Genomic DNA, 16048 nt, shown 5'->3' on the forward strand with positions numbered 1-16048 from the left:
CAGATAGGATATTAAAATGGCCTTTAATTTTACTATCCCACTCAAACATAGCAACAGAAAGTCCAAAACAAAAATTGCAAAATCAGCCAAAAATGTATTAAAAAAAGGTAATATACCTTAGCCAGCTTGAGTGTGTTACAGAGTGCAAAGTTAGTCCATTAGAAAATCTGTTCATATAATTTACCACTTTAACAAATGGAGAAAGACAAATTATTTGATTATCTGAATTAATGCAGGAAAATAATAACATAATAGCTGTGATAAAACTCTTAGCAAATTAAGAAGTTCCTTAATTGATAAAGAATGTCTGCAAAGAACCCACAGAAAAACATACCAATTAATAAAAAAGATCTAAAACACCTTTTTAAAAGTTAGAAACAACATATCAGTGCTTATTATCTCTCTTATCCATATTGTACAGTCTTAGCACATTCAGAAATTTAAAAAGTTGAGTAAAAGAAATAATTTGAAGAAACAGACATCCTAGGTTAAGCTATATAGAAAACTCCATAAAAATTATTGAAATGATTAGTAATATAGTCTAGCAAAGTCCATTTGCATTTGTATATACAATAAAATTTTTATATAAAATATATAAATTAAAAGCATTCATAACAAAAAGATTCTTATAAATCTACATAGAAACATGCAAGCCTTTATTTTAGAAGATTTTAAAAGCTTATTGAAAGATTTTTAAGTAATTTAGACCTAAATAAATGGAGAAATGTACCACTACCATAAAAACTTTTTCATATCTTACCAAATAAGTCTACAGATTCAATGCGATTTTAACCAAAATAATGTTTTCAAAAACCCACACAATCTAATTTTAAGCTTTTTTGCAGATAGGTAATGGCTTATAATAGCCGAGATGTTCCTGAAGGACAAAGTTAAGCACTTTTAATATCAAATGTCAAGACTAGTTGTGACTACAGTATTTTTGGCACAGAGTTCCAGTTTCTCCATATTCTTTGCAACACTTGTTATTTTGTAGTGTTTTTTTAATCCATTCTGATGGGTATGAGGTGGTATATCCTTGTTGAAAATCTGTCCTCCATTGAGTTGCTTTTGCATGTTTGTCAAAAGTCAGTAGAACATATTTGAATGGATCTGTTTCTGGGTGTTGTGTTCCATTGATCTTGTGTCTATCACTGCCAATACACTTAATGCACATCAGCTTCATAAAATGAATTGGGAAGTTCCTTTCTATTTTCTGGAAAAGATTATGTAGAATTGGTGTTGTTAAATGTTTGGTAGAATTCTGTAGCATTTCTGAGCATTTATATTTAATTCTAAAGTTTTGTTAATCATGTGTCAACCTAATGAAAGTGAAAACATAAGTCACATACTGAGAGAAGATAGTTGCAACACAGCTGAAAGATTAGTATTTGAAATATAAAGAAGTTTTACAGATTACTAAGAAAGAGAAGCAAATAGAAATTTGGGCAGAAACCATAATCAGGCCTTTTATTAAAAGGATACATGATTCAAAAAAACCCACCAAAACATGCTCAGACTTGTTTTCAGAGAAAGGCAAATAAAGACAACCATTTTATACCCACCAGACTTGGCAAAAATTAAATGTCTCCTCCTGCTGGCTATTAAAACTCTGTCCCTTGACTGTTACCTTCATTTTGTGTTTTCTCTTCTTTGGTCCTGTAGGCGGGAGTGTTTAATCCAGATTCAGGATTTAGAAAGATCACAGTATTTTTTGGAGTGTGTTCTTTATTTTGCTTGTGACATCTTCTAAAATCCCCCTCCTTAGAGGAAATAACTGTCTTTTTGTTTTTGTTGTCTTAGTTGGCACCCTTGTATGTATTTAAAAAAGTTTTTTTAATGTTTATTTTTGAGGGGGAGCAGTGTGAAGGGGAGGGGCAGAGAGAGAAGGAGACACAGAATCCAAAGCAGGCTCCAGGCTCTGAGCTGTCAGCACAGAGTCCAATGTGGGGCTCGAACCCACAAACCATGGGTTTGTGAGATAATGACTTGATCCAAAGTCAGATGCTTAACTGACTGAGCCACCTAGGCACCCCATTTAGATCCCTTTTGGTTCTAGACAATGTGGTTATTTTAGATGTTTCTGTGTACATTATTTATCCTGTTTGCTTGATTACTTCTTTAAACTTTGTGCTGTTAACAGAGTTTTAAGCATATCTAGTTTAACTGTATTAGCTTTAGAATCAATTGGATGAGTTTTTGACCCTCCCATTTGATTCATAAAAGTTTGTTTTTTGATCTGTAGGAGCATAAGACCAAAATGAGATTTTTTTTTGCAGGATTTTAACTAAATTAATCTTGTATTTCATAGCTATTATTACTTGAATTAGGAATGGGGGAGAATATTATAGCTCTGTGGATAGAATAATACAGATCATTGCCTATTTTACTTTATCAAATCAAAAAGGTGTTCCTGATAATTTAGTCCTCAGAGTTCCCATTAGAATATTGTTGGAACTAGACCCTGAAAGCCTAGTTTAGCAGTATATACTTCTTAAAGCCCTTACCACTATCTACCTAGGATTGATTCTTCCTGGGGTTGTGAGAGTCGTCTTACTGTGCTTTTAGATCATCATTTCCCAAATTGGGATACTAGTTCCTCAACATCCATGAAAATAAAGTTTCTTCACTAAATTAGTTGGGAAATGCTATGTCCTGTAGCTGTTTTTTTAAACCCCTATCAAATGGACACTGTGCTTATTGACATATTGAGATCCTTGAATAGTCAGATATTATAGGGATGGAGAAACCTAGAATATGTTTAATATTGTTTAATTCAGCAATTCCTAAATTGACTTGAATATTGGCACTTTTTCCATGGGATGCCTGTTCATATTAAGAGGAGCAGTCCTTATGAAATGCAGCTCTAGAATATTGGTAATAACATATACTAACCTTGCATTGAAGTTCTCTGTTCCGGATGGTATATGGCTGGCTTCTGATATATTCTTACTCCCTTATCTGGCACTTATATTCTGCCTGTGTTGTTACTGACTGTGCTTTATCATCTGGGATTTTGATTCTTGGTTTTAAGTGAAGGGCAATAGGTTATTAAATAAGTCACTTCTTTTTTTGGAGGATATATGTGGGATACTGATACTGTTCTAGTAAAATCTAGAAAGAAATTATTCTGCATGTATCATGGTTGAGGGCAGTCTAAGAGATTTGAATTTCTATACATACTTTCTAAGGAGAAAGCCCTGTAATTAGAAGTAACAGATGACCTGTTTTGTCTCTGCGTGCTCACCTCTGAAGGTGTCATCAAACTTTTCTGATATTCTTTTAAGTATAGTCCATGAGAGTTATTGTGCCATAGACCTAAACTGTCCAGTACACTAGTCACTAGCTACATGTGGCTGTTGAGCACTTAAACATGGCTAAATCATATTAAAATATGTTAAGTATTAAGTACATACTGAATTTCAAAGACTTAGTGTGAAAAAAGGATCTAAAATATTTCAGTATTTCTTATATTGATTATATATTGAAGTGATCTTTTTGATGTATTAATATTTTGTTAAAATTAATTTCATCATTTTTACTACTTAATGTGACTACTAAATAAGATTACTTATGTGGGTTGTGTTGTATTTCTGTTGGATAGTGAAACATTTTCCCCATGAACTGACAGGTCTCAGAGACTAAAACTCATTATTTAGGTTTTTATGAAGTTTTCTAGCCCCAGAAATAATTCCGTATTTGTTTTTGTTTTGGAAAATTTTGGCCTAAGATCTTATGATCCTTCGTTTCATAAGTCTCTTTGAAGTATCTCAAGAGATTACTACCAGACTTACTACATGGAATTGTGGTTTAGGCACAGGGAGAAAGGTGGAAAATCTAGAAGTTTCTAACTATATCATTAATAAATAATTTTACCTATTTCCATTGATAACTATTCTACTTTAAAAACATGTTAGTCTTCGTATCTTCTCATTAAACCATCATTTGAACATTAAATATTCTTTGATCTTCTTAGATAGCCCTTTGCTTTATAGACCGGAACAACATTTTTAGATCGGGCTCACCACTTTTGGTTCTTTTAATGCTTTTTGGGAGAGAATTTTAGTAACAACTATCAAATTGGTTTTCATGGTTTTTGCCTTTCATTATGACAAAAGTCCTGTGATTCTTGGGGCTAAACAGAGGACAAGGACATTAAACATGGTGGCTACATTTTTTAGAATAGATTTGGGGATACTGAACCCTTTATTACCCCAATATAGTCTAGAAGAGAGTAGTAAGTTATGTCTCAAGAGTGAAGGCAGTGTACACAAGTGTCATTTCAACTACAGTTTTAGTTTATATGAGACATTAATATTTTTTATTTTTTAGAGAGAGAGGGCGCAAGTGAGCGAGGGGCAGAGAGAGAGAGAGAGAGTGTCAGGGCTCACCAGGGGCTCGGTTTATTTTGTTTTTTTGTTTTTTACCTGATGCGGGGTTCGTCCTCACCAGAAGTGGGGCATGAGTTCACCCAAAGTGGGGCTGGAGCTCACCCAATGCAGGGCTCATGCTCACCGGATACGGGACTCGAACTCCCCAACTGTGAGATCATGACCTGAGCCAAAGTCACATGCTTAACGACTGAGCCACCTAGGCACCCTAAATAATAATTACTTTACTATTATTATTATTATTATTATTATTAATTTTATTATTTATTTATTTATTATTTATAAATTTATTTATTTATTATTTATAATAATATTTATTATTTATTAATTTTATTAATTTTATTATTGTTATTATTATTATTAATTTTTGAGAGAGGGAGGGAGGGTCAGAGAGAGAGAGAGGGAGATTGAGAATCCCAAGCAGGCTCTGCACCATCAGTGCAAGCCCCCAGTGCAGGGCTTTAACTCATAAACTGTGAGATGATGACCTGAGCCACAATCAAGAGGCAGATGCTCAACTGACTGAGCTTTTCAGGCACCCAGTATACTTTCTGATCTGCATATCCAGCATTATTGCCTGAGTCTGCCATCTTAGAAGATATCTCATTTTAACTGTGGTCCTCTACAGCAATTCCTACTTTGGTTTCCTTGTTTTGGGATCTCAGTTAAGAAGTCTAGTAAGTATCTGATAATAATAGATTGGCTTAATGCATTCAGTTTAAAAAGACTTACATGTCACCTATTGGTGATGTCTAAGGTACATCCAAAGAAAATGAAGGCACTTATCCCTATGTGGTTTTGATTTTAAAGATCTGCCTTATTTCTGACCTAGCTTTCTTATAACATAACACAAGAAAATACTAAGCTGCATGGCCCTGTCACTCTTTTTTGGAAGCTATGCAGCAGAGGAAGAAGAGTAATTACCCTTACTGGGCTATCCACATGGTTCTGTCTTGCCTTGTGTTTTAGTTTGCTTTTTAAAGTTTTATATGTTTATTATACAAATTCAGATAAGAACAAAAAGTTTAAAAACTTTTTGAAAGTTTGAAAAGAGTAAAACCTCTTCAAAATTTCATCTTCCAAAGAAAACAGAATCATCCTTATAGATGGGTGTCAATGTTGCCTCATGTTTCATTTCATTATTTTTATGGGCATTATTACCTGTTCTATAGACCAGGTAAATTTGCCTGTATTTGAAACTAGAGGCTGCCTCTGCAGATCAGCACTAGAGGGCATTGAAGCCCAGCAAAAAGTGTATGACTTGGGAGCTAGCCAAAACCTTCATTCAGCTCACTTACTGGCAATACCTCATGTTTTCTGGAGAAGGAAGTTCCAAAATGATGGGACTGGGACACAGTTGTTCTTTCTTCTTAATTAAAATCCCTGTGTAGAATAGAGCCATGATTATCTGGTATAATAGTAGCATTTTTACTGGATAATGTTCCCAAATAAAAAAATCAATGTGTGACTTAGCACAAGTCATTTAAACTCTTTTGATTCTCAGCTTACTGTAAATGAAAGGGTTAGATGAGATTTAGTTTCATTTCGCATTTATTAAGAATCTATTACTTGCTTGTTATTGCAATATAGGACTTTTATATAGATCATCTTGTTTAATCTTCACAAAAAAACTTTGGAGGACGTATCCTGTACCTCAAGAGAAAAAGAGGTCATTTAAGTAAAGGGCATATAGCAGAATTGGAATTCTTTCTTTCATAAACCATGTTTTCTTCACTACATATACCATGATGTTTCTTACTAAATTTATTCTAACAGTTCCTTTTAACTTTTAAAAAGTATATTGCATGGGGCGCCTGGGTGGCTCAGTTGGTTAAGTGACCGACTTCGGCTCAGGTCATGATTTCATAGTTTGTGGGTTCAAGCCCCGCATCGGGCTCTGTGCTGACAGCCTGGTCTGCTTTGGATTCTGTGTCTCCCTCTCTCCCATTCGTTCTCTCTCTCTCTCTCTCTCTCTCAAAAATTAATAAAACATTAAACATTTTTTAAATATTAAAAATAAAAAGTATATTGCATGAACACATGCTTTCCTATCATTTGACTACTTTGAACTTTTATTATAAACCTAAAAATCTGCACATTGGAAAAAAATGGGCAGGTACACAGATTGAGACTAAAGAGAATAGCAAAATTTGTTCAGTATCTTGCCTCCCGAAAGCACAGACTTTTCAGTCCTTGAAGAGCAAATTTTAATAGTAAAATTCAGCATTTGGAATAACCAGCATTCATATAGATATCTATATGTGGAGAACAACAAAACAAGGAAAATACCTCATTAGAGAGTTACTAAAGTGAATCATAGTCTAAACTTTTCAAATACCAGTAACATACTCTGGATCACTAAATAGCTGTTTAATAAACATTGATTAACTCAGTAGATGTTCAGTATAGTAGATGATTCTGTGATTCTTAGTTTTGTTTGTAGTCGTCTAGAGTTTAAGTCCTTCATAGTTTTAATCTGTATCAGATTTTTAGATATCAAACTACCATCTTAGCTATAGGACCTTTGTGTTTAATGATTTGCTTTTCTTTTGAAAAGAATCTGTTAAGCATTCCTCTTTTTAAACATTCTATTTTGAAAAGTTCAATTGTATACAGAAAGAAAATACAGTGTACTCTCATGTCCTTATTCAGCTTCTACAACTAATCTCATAGCTAAATATATATCTAAATATATATATGTATATATATTTAATATTTAAATTAATAAAATTAATTTATTTTAACTTAATATTATATCTATATTATGTATATATATTATGTATATCTAAATCTCTCCTGAGTATTTTGAAGGAAATCCTGAACATCATATCATCTGCAAATTACTATAACTATATGATCAATCCACCAAAAAAAGTAATAGTCACGCCTTAATATCTACAAGCATACAGTTCATACTCATATTTTTATGTCTTATTTTTTTTCCTTTATAGTCTGAATTGGTATCTTTATATTGCTGTTGGTTGATGTCTCTTAATCTGTAGGTCATCTTTTAAAATTTTTCTTATAGTTTTTTTATCTGTTGAAGAAACCGAATCATTTGTTCTCTGGAGTTTCCCACAGTCTGGGTTTTGCTGATTTCAATCCCATGCTGCTTTTTATCATGTTTTTCATCTGCTCTATGTCCTATATATTGGTAGTTAGATATAAATATGGTTCAATATTAGACCTGATTTAATATTTTGGCAAGAATACTTTGTAGGTGGTTTTGTATACATCCATCAAGAGGCTAAGCCACCTTTTACTCTTACGGAATGTACTTCCTCAACTATACTGAGTGAGCTAGGTACCATAATCTTGCTAACTAGGGAGCTATTTTTCTGTTGAGGGCCACTGAAGCAGAAGTCTTTGTAGGTCACATTCTTCTTCCCTTTATTTCTATTGTGCCCTTCCCCCCCACCCCGCCCCAGTTTGACCTTAAGGTTAGGAATTATTGGGGAAGAGACTGTCTACCCACGTGTTGTATGTTTATAGATTTTTTTTTAAGTAGGTAGGCTTCATGCCCACTGTAGAGCCCAGTGTAAGGCTTGAACTCATGACCCTGAAGTCTGAGCTGAGATCAAGAGTCAGATGCGTAACCAACTGAGCCACCCAGATGCCCCATGTTCCTGGATTATTTAGTTAAGGATACAGAAGCCAAATGACTATTCTGAATAATAGTAAAGGCAGCATATCTTTAAACTGCTTTTTTGATCCCTGTAGGTTTTCTTCCATGCATACAACTACCTTTCCTACAGGAAAAGTTCAGTTAGAGTTGCTGTAGCAAATGTGTGATATAGCTTTGCCCTTTAAACGTAGGCTTTCATTAAAATTCTGCAAAGACAAAAACCAAGTGATAGTTCTACAGCATCACAGCTTTCCAGATACTGAACCAACTCAGCACCAGCAAGGCCGCATTCTCATCCTGGGAGAGAGAAAGCAGAGTTGTTACCCAGTTACATGATCAGTATCTTTGCTTCAGGGTTCCAAAGTTATGGAAAGCCCATCTTCCTACAGCCTTCCCTCTCTGTCTGCTTTTAATATCCTTTGACTTGTATAGTTCTGATACTTAAGTTTGCACCAAGGACCATAATCTGAATACTTTTTCCCACACTCCTATCCCTGCTTTGCCTCTGTCTCCCATCTTTCTCTGTCCCTCATTTTATTGAGCACACATTGCCTAATGTGTACCAGGAAAAGTGCTAGACTTAGGAAACACAAACAAGACTGCAGCCTCATCTACAAGGAAAAGGGTGGACCACTGGGACCTTTAGTCATCTATATGAAAAAATATGTGTATGTATATCACACACAGAATCGAGGGAAACACGTCCCAAATGTGAAAAGCAAACATTTAAAAGAAAATACATCTCTTTGTGACCTCGTAATAATGGAGAATTTTTAAAAACAATACACCAAAAGCACTTTTCATGAAGAAAAATACTAATAAATTTGGCTATATTAAAATTAAAGCTTTTTGTTACAAATCAAAACCACAATGAGATACCACCTTACACCTGTCAGAATGGTTAATATTAACAACTCAGGCAACAACAGATGTTGGTGAGGATGCAGAGAAAGAGGATCTCTTTTGCATTGTTGGTGGGAATGCAAGCTGGTGCAGCCACTCTGGAAAACAGTATGGAGGTTCCTCAAAAAACTAAAAATAGAACTACCCTACGACCCAGCAATTGCACCACTAGGCATTTATCCAAGGGATACAGGTGTGCTGTTTCGAAGGGACACATGCACCCCCATGTTTATAGCAGCACTATCAACAATAGCCAAAATATGGAAAGAGCCCAAATGTCCATCGATGGATGAATGGATAAAGAAAATGTGGTATATATATACAACGGAGTATTACTCAGCAGTCAAAAAGAATGAAATCTTGTCATTTACAACTACGTGGATGGAACTGGAGGGTATTGTGCTAAGGGAAATTAGTCAGAAATAGACAAAAATCATATGACTTCACTCATATGAGGACTTTAAGAGACAAAACCGATGAACATAAGGGAAGGGAAACAAAAATAATATAAAAACAGGGAGGGGGACAAAACAAAAAAGACTCATAAATATGGAGAACAAACTGAGGGTTGCTGGAGGGGTTGTGGGAGGGGGCGTGGGCTAAATGGGTAAGGGGCATTAAGGAATCTACTGAACTCATTGCTTCACTGTATACTAACTAATTTGGATGTAAATTTTAAAAAATAAAAAATAAAAAATCAAAAAATTAAAATTAAAAAAAATAAAATTAAAGCTTTTTGTAAAGTGGCACCATAAAAAGAAAAACAAGCTGCAGATGAGGAAAAAATACTTGTAATTCAAATAATTGGCAAAGGATTAGTATAAAAGTATAAAGAGGACTCCTATAAATAATATTATTATAAGAATAATCGCGAACAGCAAAGTAGAAAAATGGTGAAGGATATGAGTAGGCAGTACACATAAGAAAGCCTAGAGGGCAGGGGCACCTGGGTTGCTTAGTCAGTTAAGCATCGGACTTCAGCTCAGGTCATAATCCCATGGTTCCTGGGTTTGAGCCCTGCATCGGGCTCTGCTGCCAGCTCAGAGCCTGGAACATGCTTCAAATTCTGCTTCCCCCTTTTTCCCTGCTATTTTCCCACTCGCCTCTCTCTCTCTCTCTCTCTCTCTCTCTCTCTCTCTCTCTCTGTCAAAAATAAGTATTTAAAAGAAGAGCTTAGTAGGCAATAAACATGTAAGGATGTTAAACTTCACTAATAGAGTAGTACGTGTTAAAACAATGAAATATTTCACACACATCACATTGGAAAAAGTCCGTCATTACCAGATTTTGCAGAGGATAGAGAAATTATTCTCTTACACAGCTTTTGGAGAATACTTTAAAGGGCAATTTAGCAATAATTAGAAAGTTGAAGATAAACATACCAGAATTCTTCTGCAAGGTTTGTTTATGTATGTTTGTATATAAGCCTGTCTGAGAGAAAGTGTTGCAATGTGCATAGCAAGATCTGTGTGCCAAATGTTTGTTGGGATGTTGTGTGTTATAGTATAGAGCTGGAAACCCCATAAGTCTTTCAGTGGAAGGGTGTACAAATAAAAAGTAGTATGTTCAATACTATGTGTATTAGTTTCCTAGGGTTGCTGTAACAAAGTACCATAGAGTAGGTGGCTTAAACAACAGAAATTTATTTTCTTGCGGTTCTGGGGGCCAGAATTCCAAGATCAAGGTGTTAGCAGGGTTGATTCCTTCTGAGGGTTATGAGGCAAGGATCTTCTAGGTTGCTTTCCTTGGCTTGTAGATGGCCACCTCCCATATCTCTTCACATCATCTTCCTTTCATGGGTGTCTCTGTGTCTGCATTTCCCCATTTTATTAGCATAGCTGTGGCGTTGGATTTGAGCACACCCACATGTCTGATTGATTTATCTTAACTTGATTGCTTCTGTAAAGACTCTGTCATCAAATAAATTCACATTGTGAGGTATTGAGGATTGGGACATAATTCAATCCATAGCACTGTGTAACAGTTAAAATGGATAAACTGGAATGAATCAAAATAGATATACTTTTTCTAAGGCCTAGTAAGTAAAAGGGGGATGAATGATACATGCATCATAATTCCATGTTTATAAAGTAAACAAAGCTGCTTCATATCGTTTAGTGACATATAGCAGTCCCCCCCAACCCCCCATCCAACAGGGGATATGTTCCAAGACCCCGTGGATGCCTGGAACCATGGATATACTACCTATGTTTTTGCCTATATGTACATACATACATACATACATACATACATACATATGTACATACCTATGATAAAGCTTAACTTATAAGTTAGGTACAATAAGAAATTAATGACAAACATTAATAAAATAGAACAATTATAACAATATGATAAAAGTTATGTGAATGTGGTCTCTCAAAATACCTTACTGTACTCACCCTTCTTATAGTGATGTGATATGGTAAAATGCTTACACGATGAGATGAAGTGCAGTGAATGATATAGCTATCATGACATAGAGCTAGGCTACTAATGACCTTCTGATTATACATCAAAAGAAGATCTTCTGTTTCTGGACTGTGGTTGACTTTGGGTAACTGAAACTATGGAAAGCGAAACCACAGGTAAGGGGGGACTAGTGTACTGAATATTTGTCATAAAAATATAAACATTCATAGGAATGGTAACCAAGAAGTTCTGGATAGTAGTCTGCACCAACAAAGGAATTGTGAAATGAAATTGGAAAAGAGCCCAGAGGGGCTTCAGTTTTATCCATAAAGTTTTCTTCCTTAAGGGAAAAAAAGGTGGGGGAAATGTTCAGATTTGTTCAAACTGGCTGGCAGGAACATGTGTATTATATTATTCTCTATAACTTTACTATATATTTGCAACTGGGTAATTTCAAAAAGTAATAGAAAAGATACTAACTCAGTGAATGGGAAAATGTCAGTAAGAAGTTGAAAGCTTAATTTTAATAATATGAATAATTAAATAGTAGGCAAAAGTTACCTGGTAATAGAATTAATTCTTCTAGTTGAAATTAGTTTTAATTTTCTGAACAACAAAGTGAGTTTTATGATAAAATTAACAAATGCTTGTAGTACCTTGTTTTTTTTAAAAAAGGCAAGAAGTTCATTTTTCATACCTAATGAAGTTTGAACTTTTGAAGTAACTCGTTTGTAGAGCACTTATTAGGGAACTTCTTATGTGTGAGTTGACACATAATGTATGAATGACTTTGTTCTCTACTTTCTAGAGCAGTAGCTCTCAACTAGGGACATGTGGTAATATGTAGGGCATTTTTGGTTGTCAAGTGGGCATCATCCAGTAACGCCAAACATTCTATAAAGCATAGAACAAACTTCACAGTAAAGGAGGATGCCATAATGGTGTCTGTATGATTTCCAGAGGTTGCTACATCAGACCTCTGCCAATTAGAAAAGATGACAACAGCGGCTAGACCAGCTTTTGAACCTGCAAGAAGTGGGCGAGGAGAAGGAGAAGGTGATTTGAACCACCTCTTAAAGCAATATTCAAGTAGAGAACCTCTCATACAAAGATAAAATACAGACAAACTACTCAGTATGCCCCTGAAGAAGTTCAGAACCATGGCTGCAGGACAGACAAGAAGGGAGAGACAGAGCTACTATAAGAGAGAAAAAGAGATCATCTGACATGAGAACATACAACCTCCTTTTCAATGTCAAAAACGCCTTGGTGGGGCGCCTGGGTGGCTCAGACTGTTAAGCATCTGACTCCAGCTGAGGTCATGATTTCACGGCTTGTGAGTTCAAGCCCCATGTTGGGCTCTGTGCTGACAGCTCAGAGCCTGGAGCCTATTTCGGATTCTGTGTCTCCCTCCCTCTCTCTGTCTCTCTCTCAAGAATAAACAATAAAAATTTTTGGAAAAAAAAAAATGCCTTGATGAGACCAGATACCTCCTGCAGCCTTGATGCAGATGATACTCTAACAGACGAGGAAGATGAAGATGAAAATTATGAAGAAGAGAGTGATGATGTGATACTTCAGCTCTTCTTGCAGAACTAGAAAAATTTTTTTAATTGATGAAGAGCAGGCCAGGAAGGAACAAGAATAGAAGGCAGAAGAGGAAAGAATAAGTACGAAAAACATGGAGTGGAAACCCTCTTGCTTAATCTCACTGGCCCATTCCAGCCTCAGGCCAATTTCAAAGTTAAAAGAAGGTGGGATGATGGTGTTGTTTTCAAGAATTGTGCAAAAGGTATAGATGATCAGAAGACAAAAGATTTGTAAATGATACATTGTCATCTAAATTTCACAAAATGTTCATGCAGAAATATGTTAAATACTACAGTTTTATGTGCTTGCTTAAAGACTGTAAAATGTAAATGATCAAAAGCATTTTGGGTTATAAAAATTAACATTGGTACTTCGTTGATTAGGTTGTGTAGTATCTAGGTGAGTTTTTCTTAGTTTTATGATCACAATTTGGTTTTCATTAAGGTAAAATTTACATAATCTAAAATTAGCCACTTAAAATGCCCAATTGAGTGACATTTAGTACTTTTATATTTACAAGGCTTTGTAACCATCACCTCTGTCTAGTTCCAAAATATTTCATCACCTCAAAATGAAACCCCATATGAGTGTAATTAAGTAGTCACTCCCCAATTTCCTGTCCCCTCAACCTCTGGCCACCACCAGTCTGCTTTCTATGTCTGTGGATGTAGATACTCTTGGATATACATTATAACTTACAATACATGACCTTTTATGTTTGCCTTCTCTAAATATAAAATTTTCAAGATTCAACCATGTTTTAGTATGGATCAGTACTTCATTCTTTTTTGTGGCTGAATGATATTCCATTATATGGATGTACCACATTTTGTTTGTTCATCTGTTGATGGACATTTGGGCTGTTTCCACCTTTTGACTCTTATGAATAATGTGTCTATGAATATTTATGTGCACATTTTTATTTTAATACTCATTTTCATTTTGGGTATATACCTAGGAGTAGACTTGCTGGGCTTTGTGGTAATTCTGTGTTATTTGAGGAAGGAACAAACTGCTTTCTGCAGCAGCTGTACGGTCTTACATTCCCGTCAGTAGTATTCAGTGGTTCCAATTTCTCCACGTCCTCACCAACAGATCCCAGTTATTTTTAAGAAGACATAGTAAGTATATAAATAAATATTTCTGAATGATGGTGTTAAGGGTAGGTTGCTTTTTAAAAATATTTTACCTTTCAAACTTTATAGAATTAGCCACTATTACTGTGGTTATTTTTTAAAATGTGAAATTTTGCTTGTTCTCATTTGAGCAAACTAAAATTCTTCACATTCATTATAGATAAGTATAAGGCAAAACTGTCTTTTACTTTGATGACTGTGAGTTGAGTCATAATCTACAAAAAGGATCTGAAGTCAATATATTTTTAATAGAATTAATTATTTTACAGGAAGAGGAAGCTAACAAAGAGTTTGACTTGTCCTGACAAGGCTAGAATGCAAGAGCTTCTTACAGTTGATATATTACACTGTACCTCACCTACCTCAGATTTTCCATGAGTGAAGTCTAATATCTAGCATTCATAAATCACAATTTCTGCAACACAAGAATTTTGAATCAGATATTTAGGAACTGTGATTCACTTTTAATTCTGACTTGGAGACTCTACATAAATGTAGAAAAAATATTGAACTTTTGGATGGAGGCCAAACCTGTTGTTAGAGAGATGAGTGAGAGTCTCTTAATATGATATTATCTGTAATAAATAGTTTATAAACAATTTGTAGAAACTGGAGAAACAGTCTCTGAAATGTTTCTAGCAAGCAGTCTCTAAATGTTCATTCAGGCATACTACTACTTACAGAGTATTATATTCGGTGTATGTTTGGCCCATGACTGCTAATTTATTGTATCATATTTAAGTCTGAAGAAAAGAGAATATTACATGGTTATTTTTATTAAGTGTTTCTGTGGGTAAAGTAGGCTTAGACTAATTTTTTTTTAACATCTACTTTCTAAAATTACTGTCTCTTTTGTATAACCCCACTAGCACGAGGTAAGAAGTTATTTCCAGCTTCACTTTTTAATTCAATTTAGGGAAAACAAAATATGCTTTCTCAAGCTGTATCTCTCTTCCTTAAATTAGTATAAGCTCTTCTTGCTGGTGTGTTTCCTTCTTTTTCCTACTCTATAGGTCTAGGTTTAAGGTTTTTACTTCGTAACATTGTGTTGATCTGACTTGACGTGCAAAGCTTAAACTGAAAGATGGGGCAGATGAATGATTAGCATGTTCCCTAACCTTAGTAGTTATAATACCACAGCAAAATTGTGATACTGATATTGTGTTATTTTTGTCTAATACCAATTACCAGATTGATACTATTTAAAATGTTTACAAAACTAACAATTTTTTTAAGAAAACAGTGAGACCAGAAGTTTGATGCATTTGAAATCTAATAAATTATCAACAATTTAGAAAATGTCAAAAAACATAGAAAAATATTCATGTTAAACATATTATCATTTGAACATAAGTTATTCGTCGATAAAATTAATGAAATGGTTTTATTCAAAAATAAAAATGAAGAACTATACTATCTACCTTTTTAAAAATGCTCAAATGTGCATCAGTGGTTCATTATTAGAGTGGTGAATGTATTTTTATGTATATTTTTCCTGTTTCTGAAAAATTTTCTTAAATAGGAAAAATAATAGAAAAAGTAATTATAAGTTAATTCTAAATATATCCACAGATAATACCATTTCTTGTTTTATAAGTTCAAGACTTTTTAATTTAAATTTTTATATATTTTTCATTTTTGACCAAAGTCTTTGATGCTTATGGCTCAATGAGTTCAAAAAGGTCTTAAGATTTGTTCAGAAGTTCCCCAACAACTAAACTCATTGCCTGTCAGAGAGAAAGCCAAAAGGAATAAATACCTCCTGTCTCTTCTTTTGCTCTCTTATCTCCTTATCTCTTATCTGCCAGACTGATACTGGCTCACTGGAAACCAAAGAAGGGAGCCATATAGATACAGTGCATGAGGCCAGCCTCCTGGGTTATTGCAAAGGATGAGAACTGGATCTGGAAGGATTTTCTGGCAAACGGAAAATATCCAGCCCAATCATTTTGATTTTAAGACATCACTTTTTATTTCTGTGTTTTAAAATGTATATA

The 16048-nt window shown here is 34.6% G+C and overlaps 1 protein-coding gene and 1 pseudogene across 3 annotated transcripts in view; both read left to right on the forward strand.

Moving 5' to 3' along the window:
* The window catches only part of RFX7 (regulatory factor X7), a 134195-nt gene that overhangs the window by 33278 nt on the left and 84869 nt on the right, over positions 1-16048 (forward strand). The gene's annotated exons all lie outside the window — the stretch shown is intronic.
* LOC122222003 lies at positions 11991-13304 on the forward strand (annotated as a pseudogene).

Source organism: Panthera leo, chromosome B3, assembly GCF_018350215.1.
Source record: "Panthera leo isolate Ple1 chromosome B3, P.leo_Ple1_pat1.1, whole genome shotgun sequence".
In the NCBI taxonomy this organism is placed as follows: domain Eukaryota; kingdom Metazoa; phylum Chordata; class Mammalia; order Carnivora; family Felidae; genus Panthera; species Panthera leo.